This window comes from Lutra lutra, chromosome 16 (genome assembly GCF_902655055.1).
Source record: "Lutra lutra chromosome 16, mLutLut1.2, whole genome shotgun sequence".
NCBI lineage: Eukaryota > Metazoa > Chordata > Mammalia > Carnivora > Mustelidae > Lutra > Lutra lutra.
Window position 1 is genome coordinate 43,173,683 of NC_062293.1, and position 9,938 is coordinate 43,183,620.

Below are 9,938 nucleotides of genomic sequence, written 5' to 3' on the forward strand. Positions count from 1 at the left end.
GACCTAAGCCCAAGGCAGATGTTTAATGACTGAGCCACCAGGTGACCCCCAAAAATAAAGTTTCTTAAGTTTGAAAGTATTAAATGAGTTAACATAGAAAAAGAAGAGCACCCAGCACATAGTAAGCATTCTGCAACTGTTAGCTTTACTCTCACATCTTTCCTCATTCATAGCTATGAAAACTTAAGCACAGATGGATTTGTGACTCTCTACACTCTCTGAGTGGCAGAGTCAGGATTCAAACTGAGCTCCCCAGGGCTCCAAAGCCCGTGTCCTTCCCTCCACTACAGGACAGGGAATGAATAGCATATTAACATGTTTATTTATGTGTGTCCCCATCTAGGGCACTCCTGGGGTCGCACCCAGTGAGGGTTCCTAAGAGCTCCTCTAGCCGGACCCAGGAAGCAGTTTCAAAGACCAGGATGGTTTGAAACACCAGAGCAATACCTACAGTGTCTGGTTATTGCATGATCAATCGGCTTTTAGTCTTTTACTTCCCGAAGGTCAGACTGATCCCCTCTCCTGGCTCTAAGTAAAGCACCTCTCCACGTGCCCCCCCTGCCCTCCGCTCCCCCAGCACCCCCGCGCCCCCCTGCCAAGAAAAATTTCAGAGCAGTGTCCACATAGAATAGCCCATGACTGTGGAACGGCCAGTTATTTCAGAAGATTCCTGAGCCTTTTTTTTTTTTTTAAAGATTTTATCTATTTAATAGAGAGAGAGACATTGAGAGAGGGAACACAAACAGGGGGAGTGGGAGAGGCAGAGGGAAAGGGAGAAGCAGGCTTCCTGCTGAACAGGGACCCTGATGCTGAACTCGATCCCAGGACTCTGGGATCATGACCTGAGCCGAAGGCAAACGCTTAACGACTGAGCCACCCAGGCACCCCAGATTCCTGAGCTTCTAAAGCAATCTGACTTTAATCAAGGATCCCCACCAAGAGAAACCTGGTGATAATAAAAGTCGCTGCCATCAGCTGAGTCCTTACTACGGGGGCAGGCACTATGCTAACCCCTTGACAGGCTCATTTGGTCCTCACAGTCACCCTATTAGGAATGTGCTGTTGTTCGCCCCATTTTACAGATTAGGAACCAGGCTTAGGAAGATGAAATAATGTGCCCTAGGTCACGTGACCAATAAACAGCAGAGCCCCAGATGCTTGCTCTGAACCACTCTGTTGGGCTGGGGCCCGGGTGGGGTGGAGAGCTTTGGAGCCACACAACTTGAGAGGACACTTGCTCTAGCAGTGCTAGCAAATTCCTTAGTGTCTGTAAGCCTCAATTTCCTCATCTATAAAAAGGGGATAATAATAGTGCCTACCTCATAAGGGTGTGCAAGGATAAAACAAGCAAATTCATTGAAAGCAATTAGCCCAGTGCTTGACACATAGTTAATGGTTAACCGGTGTCGGCCCTTACTAATCTCGTCGAACCTCCACTTCTTCATCTGTAAAAGGGGAGCTGAAAATAATACGTAAGTAATAGAGTAATTGTGAGGCTTACAAGACACGGCAAATGGTAAATAAGAGGGGACTTGCCACGTGGCAAGCTACCACACCATGACCTTCCAAAAAGGGTCGCAGAAAAGCAAGCCAGCTTTTTTTTTTTTTTAAGATTTTATTTATTTGACAGAATGAGAGAGAGTAGCACAAGCAGGGGGAGTGGCAGGCAAAAGGAGAGGGAGAAGCAGGCTCTCTGCAGAGCAGGGGAAGGCCGATATGGACTCCATCCCAGGACTCTGGGATCATGGCCTGAGTCATGAAGGCAGTGGCTTAACCAATTGAGGCACCCAGGAGCCCCACGAGCCAGCTTTTTAAAAAGCCTTTGGAGGGGCACCTGGCTGGCTCAGTCAGTTAAGCATCTGATTTTGGCTCAGGTCAGGATCTCAGGATCCTGGGGTCTCCCGCTGTGACACACTGAGCAGGGAGTCCCGCTTCTTCTTCTCCCTTTCCCCTGGGCCCTCCCCTCTCCTCCCCCTCCCTCCCCTCCCCTCCTCTTCCCTCCCCTCATGCATACCCACATGCTCACTCTCAATAAATAAAATCTTTTAAAGTTTTTTAAAAAAATTAAAAGCCCACAGAATTGCAAATCTGCCTGATAACAATTGTGCTCAGATGACAAAGGCACCCCTTGAATATTGTTCCTCAAAAATGCATTTATTAAGATCCTTTATTTCTTTGTGTAGAAGCTTAGAGTGTGGGTGGAGAATGCTCTCCAGGAAACTCAAAGCTAAATTCTTAGAAGAGAACGCTTGCCAAAGATCAGTCCAAAATGAAGGAGCACGTCTATGATATGACATTAAAAAGTTTTATTTGAGGAAAGTTCAAACACATGGGAAAATAAACAAATAATAAAATAAATCCCCAAGTATCCGTCACACAATTTTAATAGCTACCAATCCATGGAAAGCTTGTTTCTTTCTTTTTTTTTTTTTTAGACTTTATTTATTCATTTGAGAGACAGGGAGAGTATGAACACAATCAGACAGAAGGGCAGAGGAAGAGGGAGACTCACTGCTGAGCAGGGAGCCCGATGCGGAGCTCGATCCCAGAACCCGGGGATCATGACCTGAGCAGAGGGCAGATCCTTAACCAACTCAGCCACCCAGGAGTCCCAGGAAAGCTTGTTTCAACTATGCCCCCTCCTACCCAGTAGGGTTTTGAAACAATTTCCAGATATCATATCATTTCATCTGAAATGATTTCAGTGTTTATCGCTAAAAGATAAGATTTTTATTATTATTATTTTTTAAGATTTATTTATTTAAGATAGAGCAAGAGTCCACGTGCACAGGTATGGTGGGGAGGGAAGAGGCAGAGGGAGAGAGAGAATCTCGAGCAGATGCCCTGCGGGGCACAAAGCTGGATTCAGGGCTGGAACTCATGACCCTAAGATCATGACCTGAGCCGAAATTAAGAGCCAGCTCTTAACTGACTGAGCCACCCACGCCCCCAAGATAAGATTTTTTTTTTTTTAAGATTTTTTTATTTATTTGATGGAGAGAGAGAGATCACAAGCAGGCAAAGAGGCAGAGAGAGAGGGGGAGAAGCAGGCTCCCTACTGAGCAGAGAGCCTGATTTGGGGCTCCATCCCAGGACCCTGAGATCATGACCTGAGCCGAAGGCAGAGGCTTAACCCACTGAGCCACCCAGGCGCCCCGATAAGATTATTTTTTTAAAACAAAACCACAACACTATTGTCACAGCTAGTAATTTTAAACAATCATTCCTTAATATCATCAAATAATCAATGTTCAAATTCCTGATTGTCTCCGTGTTTTTTTTAAACTGCTCGTTTGAATCAAGATCTACACAGAGCAGTTAGCTAATAAAACTTTTCAGTACTAAGTATCTTTTTTTTTTTAAGATTTTTATTTATTTATTTGACAGAGATCACAAGTAGGCAGAGAGGCAGGCAGAGAGAGAGGAGGAAGCAGGCTCCCTGCTGAGCAGAGAGCCCAATGTGGGGCTCAATCACAGGACCCTGAGATCATGACCTGACCTAAAGGCAGAGGCTTTAACCCACTGAGCCACCCAGGGGCCCTAAGTATCTAAGTATCTTTTAATCTTTATTTTTTTTTTTCTTTTTCCCTCTGCAATTTATTTGTTGAAGAAAGCAGGTCTTTTATCCTACATATTTTTCAATCTGGACTTTGTTGATTGCCTCCCCATGGCATAGTTTAATATGATGTTCTGGTCTCTGTATTTCCTATAAATTGGTAGATAAACCTAGAGGCTCAAAGGGACTTGAATTTAATTTTTCAGCAGGGATGCTTCATAGGTGGTATATAGTCTTTCCTCGGGAGGCACACAGTGTCCCATTGTCTCTGAAATGCCACTTTAAGACATCAGAAATATGATTGTCTTTACTAGAAGTATAAGAATAAAAAAACAAAACAAAACAACTATCCATCCCCAGATAAATGGATAAACAAAATATAGCGTTCACATACAATGGGATATTATTCAGCCATTTGTGATTAAACCTTGAGGACATCATGGTAAGCGAAAGAAGTCAGGCACAGAAGGACAACTATTGTATGATTCCACTTACATGAGGTTCAATAACTATGCAAATTCATAGAAACAGAGAGTAGAATAGAGGTTCCCAGGGCTGAGGGAGTCATTATTTAATGGTACAGGGTTTCCGTGGGGGATGAGAAAGTTCTGGAAATGGAGAGTGGTGATATTTGTACATCATGAATAAACTTCATGCCACCGAATTGCACACTTGAAAATGGTTAAAAAGATAAAGACTATCTCATGCATATTTTACCACAACAAACACTCCCAGAGGGATAACAACTGGTGCTTTCCTCATGTCTTGCAAATATCCCAAATGACTCGTGTCCAGAGCCCAAGGTACATCCTTCCTCACCGACTTCTTCCTTGAGCGGATGACCCTCACCCTCAGTGGGTGAAGCCAGCAGTCAGCTCTCCTTCCTCCTCCTCCCTTCAGTCCCGTCCACTCAGGCATCGAGTCCTACTGGCTCCACTCCACAAGCATCTCTCCAGTCTGCACCATGTGTTCATCCCCACTGCCCACCGGCTTAGTTCAGGCCTTGTCACTGGTTGGCAGGACAATTGCAACAGCCACCTCCAGGTTACCTGCTTCCGTGGTCACCTGCCTCATTCCAACTGTCCTCCAGACAGCTGCCAGAGGGATCCTTCTCAAACACAAATGCAATCATGTCACACCCCGGCTTGGAATTCTTCTAAGGCTCCCAATGATGGCCTAGCACAGGGATCAGCAAACTTCTTCTGGAAAGGGCCTGATAGCAAATATTTTAGGTTTTATGTACATCTCAGCTATGAAGACCATAGCACATAAACAGCCCTAGGCAGTACATAAACAGACAGGGGTGGCTGTGTTCTAATAAAATTTCCAAAAACAGGTGGCCAGCCAGATGGGGCCCAAGGCCCGTAGTTTGTCCATCCCTGACCTACAGAACAGAACCCACGCTTCTGAGCGTAACACAAAAGGCAGCTGGCCCCTACTCTTCTCAAGACCCAGGATTGTCAAAATTGGCCCAAGTGGTGGAATGATAATAAATATATTATAAATAAATAATAATAATAATAAATAATATATAAATATAAATAAAATAATAAAAATAAAGGATTGTCAAGATCGGCCCAAGTGGTGGAAGGAGGTGGAGGAATTTCCCTCTGTCCAGTTTTCTGCCATGTCCTGTCTGGACCCACTCCTAATTCTGCCCTGAAGACATCAAAACTAAATTAAATCAGTATATATGAGGGAGCCCCGATTCCAAGCATACCCTCGCCATCCCGTCTGTCACTAAGGTACAAAGACCAGTTGGAAACACTCGCAAAATGGCGGGAGGATGGATCTAAATTACAGCTAAAGGAGTGCCTGGGTGACTCAGTGGGTTAAAGCCTCTGCCTTTGGCTCAGGTCATGATCCCAGGGTCCTGGAATGGAGCCCCACATTGGGCTCTCTGCTCAGCAGGGAGCCTGCTTCCGCTACCCACCCCCTCCCCATTCCCCACCTGCCTCTCTGCTGCTTGGGATCTCTGTCTGTCAAATAAATAAAATCTAAAAAAAAAAAAAAAATTACAGCTCAAGACAGCAGTAAAGGAGAAGTCACCAAACATTGCATGACTCAGTATGAGAAGGAATCCTCATGGAGGCGCAGAGACAGAAAAGACCAGAGGCGGGGTCAAGGAAGGCTTCACAGAAAGAGGTTAGGGTTTGGGTCCATGATTCCGGGATCATGATAATGACATATCTACCTCCTGCTGAGGGACAGGGGGTGCCCAACACTTTACTTACATTGTCTTGTTGAATCCTCACAACAGCCTTATGAAATGGTACGATGAGCTCCTTTCTATACAGCAGGAAATTGAGCCTGGAAATGCTAAGCAGCTTGCCCAAGGTCACACAGCCCGCGAGTGGTGCGAGTGTCCAGCAAGACTAGATAGTCCAGCTCTGAAGCCTACAGGGCAGAGCTCCCCAGGAGGGGCACGAGCCAAGGGTAGGAGGGATCTGGTGAAGGTCTGGGGCACAGGTCCTGGTGGAACTGGCATGGGAAAGAGTGAACGACAAGGTTGGAAAGGGAGGTCTGGGCTGGCTCACGGACGATGCTTGATGCCAGGCTGAGGAGCTTCAAGTGGCAATCACATCTGGGTGGGAATGCAGGTGGGGGGCAGTGTGGGCAGGAGCATGCCTGGCACGTTCAGCAGTAGTAGTCCGGAGGGAGTGAGCGCTCAAGTCTGTGCCAGAGGGATGCTGTAGGGACAGGTACAGGGGAGACAGGGAAGGAGGTTCTGAGGGGACACAGCTACCCGCAGCCATTGGAGCAATGAGGGAGGAGCCACCAACTGATTCGGTTCTGAGTGGACCATGCAGCAAGGTCAAAGCAATATCTAGACTGCTAAGGTCGATACAATGGCTAAAGTTTAATGCGCTAGCTACTGTTGGTAAGCACTATACATGGAGAACTCACCTCATCCTCACAATGTTCTCAAGGAGGAAGATCTATTATTATTTCCACTTTGCAGGTAAAGGAACTGAGGCACAGTGAGGTTAAGCAATTCACCCAAAATTACACAGCTGGTAAGTGGCAGAGCTGGGATTTAAACTCAGGCTGTCTGCATCCAGAAGCCTTGCTCTTGATCACTTCATTGTACTGTGTCTATGGAGGTAATGCTTTGGGGAGGAAGCACGGTTCCCCACTCCCCTCCACATTCCCTGCCTTCAAGGATCAAGCAGGAGAGTGATGTCAATGGCGGGATTGTTTGCCAGGTGGCACAGTAGGGTCTCAAGTCCCTGCTGCTACCTTGAGCTAGCTGTCTCTCACCAGGGCCTGCGCTGTCCAGGCACCAACCAGCTGGAGGGAACCAGAAACCCAGTCCTGTCCTCATCAGAGTGGAGCAGGGGAAGGTGGGCAGGCCACCCCCAGAAGTGGCAGCGACTGCTGCAGGCCACAAAGAAGGAAAAGAGCCCACAGGGTGCAGCTCCACCGGGTTCAGGAGGAAGGAGCCCACCCCTACCTTGAACTTGAAGTCCACATAGACCATCTCCTCCTTGCCCTGGACAGCAGTCTATACTAGTGGGCCGGGGGTGGGAATGTCTATGAAACAAATATGGAACATCAAACCCAAACAACCCACCAGGAAGGACAGCCCATAAAGGTCTGTAGCACAGTGTCACACTGTAGATGGGCATAACCCTGTGTGACCTCAGGTCATGGATCTGGGCTGCAGCCGCAAGGCATTTGGAAAGATTCCTTTCTCCCAATGGGAGCTGTCCCTCTAGGAAGTGAGCACACCTCAGGAGTCCCAGCCCGGGTCCCTGTGAACATACTAATCACCCGCCTTAAGGAAGGAATGGAGGTGGGGGTAGGAGTCGGAAAGGAAGGGGGTGAAAATATAAGGCCCCAGCAGCCAGATATTTGCATGACTATTTCTGGATCACAGCAGAGAGCTTGGGTTCCATCTGTGCCTGACACCCAGGCGTGCCCCTCGCTGTCTGCAAGGACAAGAAGGATGAGCTGGCAGAGAAAAGGACAGTAAGGAGACAAAGATGGAAGCAGCGACACTCCGAAGGAACCCCATGCAACCCCACATTAACCAGGACAGTCTGCACGCTTATGTTGCAATCCGGTTTCTGCTGAAAGGTTCCCAGCTAAATGGGCTTTAGAACCTTCCAAATGTCCTGGGCATTTTTTTTCAGACCTCCACAGCCCCAGGCGCATTTCCCTCAAGATACCACAGCAGACTGTTCTTAGATGGTTTTTTCCTCCAGGTTCCTGGGTAACATACGACTTGTGGTCACCATGCCAAAATTTGGAAGAGAGGTCTCACAGCCCCTGGTCTTGCCCCGTGGACGGATGCAAAAATCTCATCTTTACATTTCTGTTGCTTCTGATCTTGGGAAACTGCAAACATTTCCAAGGCACAGTCTGGGGGAGGGCATTCACATCCACTATGTCCACCAGCACCCTCTTTCTGCCTCCCAAATACAGGTATAATCTAAATAGAGCAGTGGTATGTACACAGTGCAACCCAGGGTCAAAATGGGACTCCGGCCTTTACCACTGACTTGATTACCTTCCCTAATCTCCTCCTAAACAGATTCCTGGAGCTGCCACTGGAACCGCCCCCTGCTCCCCAAGACCACCCCCCCCCCGCCCGCCACTGTCCTTAACTTTCAGAAAACCAGGCTTTCTTGATTCTTATCTCCCTGGCGGGTCAACGTGCCTTTCCTCAACTCTCCAAGATATAAACATCAGTGCTCCTCAAGATAAGTTCAACCTCTTGCTGATCCTGGAGGATGTGGTCTGTTAGAATGGCCACAAGCATCTCCAGGATGTGGCATTGTGGCCACAACACGGGCTTGGATTTAGATGCCCAGAGCTGTGTGACATTGGGCAAGTTGCTCAACCTCTCTCTGCTTCCGTTTCCTCATCTGCGTAATGGAGATAATGGTATTTATCTCATAGAGTTGTATGGGTTATTTGAGTTAATATATGCAAAGGACTAAGAAAAGTGGTGCATACTAATTGTTTCACAAATATTAGGTGGGTTTTTTTGTTTGTGTTGTTTTGTTTTTAAGATTTTACTTTCAAGAAATCTCTACACCCAATGTAGGGCTTGAAGTTACAACCCTGAGATCAAGAGTCGCATGCTCTACTGAATAAGTCAGCTGGGCACCCTGGATGTTAGGTATTTTCATCTTTTCCCCAAACCTACTCTTCTTTTTTTTTTTTTTTTTAAGAAAAATTTTATTCATTTATTTGACAGAGATTACAAGTAGGCAGAGAGGCAGGCAGAGAGAGAGGAGGAAGCAGGCTCCCTGCTGAGCAAAGAGCCAGATGTGGGGCTCAATCCCAGGACCCTGGGATCATGACCCGAGCCGAAGGCAGAGGTTTTAACCCACTGAGTCACCTAGGCAGCCCCCAAACCTACTTTTCTTCTTGTCTTGGTGAATAGCACCACAACCCAAGTCAGTATTCCTGGTTGTTACCCATAATTCCTCCCTTTTGCTTCTAATCCATTTCTAACTGCTGACTGAGTCCCCAAAATGCTGCCTCCTTAATATCTCCCACATGCATTACCTTCTCACCAGTCCCTATCGTAGCTTTAGTCCAGAATTTATCTTCTCTCCCCAGGATCGCTATAGTCCTAGTAAGTTTCTCTGACTCCAGTTTTGTGCCTCTGGTCTACCCACTCAATAGCTACATTTCTAAATGGTCCAGAGGCTGGGGGAAGGACAAAAGGAGAAAATGTTCTAGACTAGGGTACCTAGGTGGCTCAGTCAGTTAAGTGTCCGACTCTTGATCTCAGCTCAGGTCATGATCTCAGGGTTGTGAGTTTAAGCCCTTCACTGAGCTCTACCCTGGGCATAAAGCCTACTTATAAAACAAAAAAATATCCTGGAAATGAACAATGGTCATTGTTGCACAACGTTGTATATACTCAATGTCACTTTAAAATGGTTAAAATGGGGCTGCCTGGGTGGCTTAGTCAGGTGCCTGCCATAAGCCTAGGTCATGATCCCTGGGTCCTAGGATCGACAGCCTGCCTACTCAGCAAGAAGTCTGCTTCTCCCTCTCCCTCTACCCCTCTCCACTGCTTGTTCTCTCTCTCTCTCAAATAAATGAATAAAATTTTTAAACAGTGTAAATAAAATAAAATGGTTAAAATGGTAAACTGTATATTTTAATCCAAAAATATTTAGATCAGGGGCACCTGGATGGCTCAGTGGGTTAAAGCCTCTGCCTTTGGCTCGGGTCATGATCTCAAGGTCCTGGGATCAAGCCCCACACTGGGCTCTCTGCTCAGCAGGGAGCCTGCTTCCTCCTCTCTCTCTCTCTCTCTCTGCCTGCCCGCGTACCTGTGATCTCTGTCTGTCAAATAAATAAAATCTTTTAAAAAAATATTTAGATGACCAAAAAGAGTTAAAAAAAAAACAAAAAC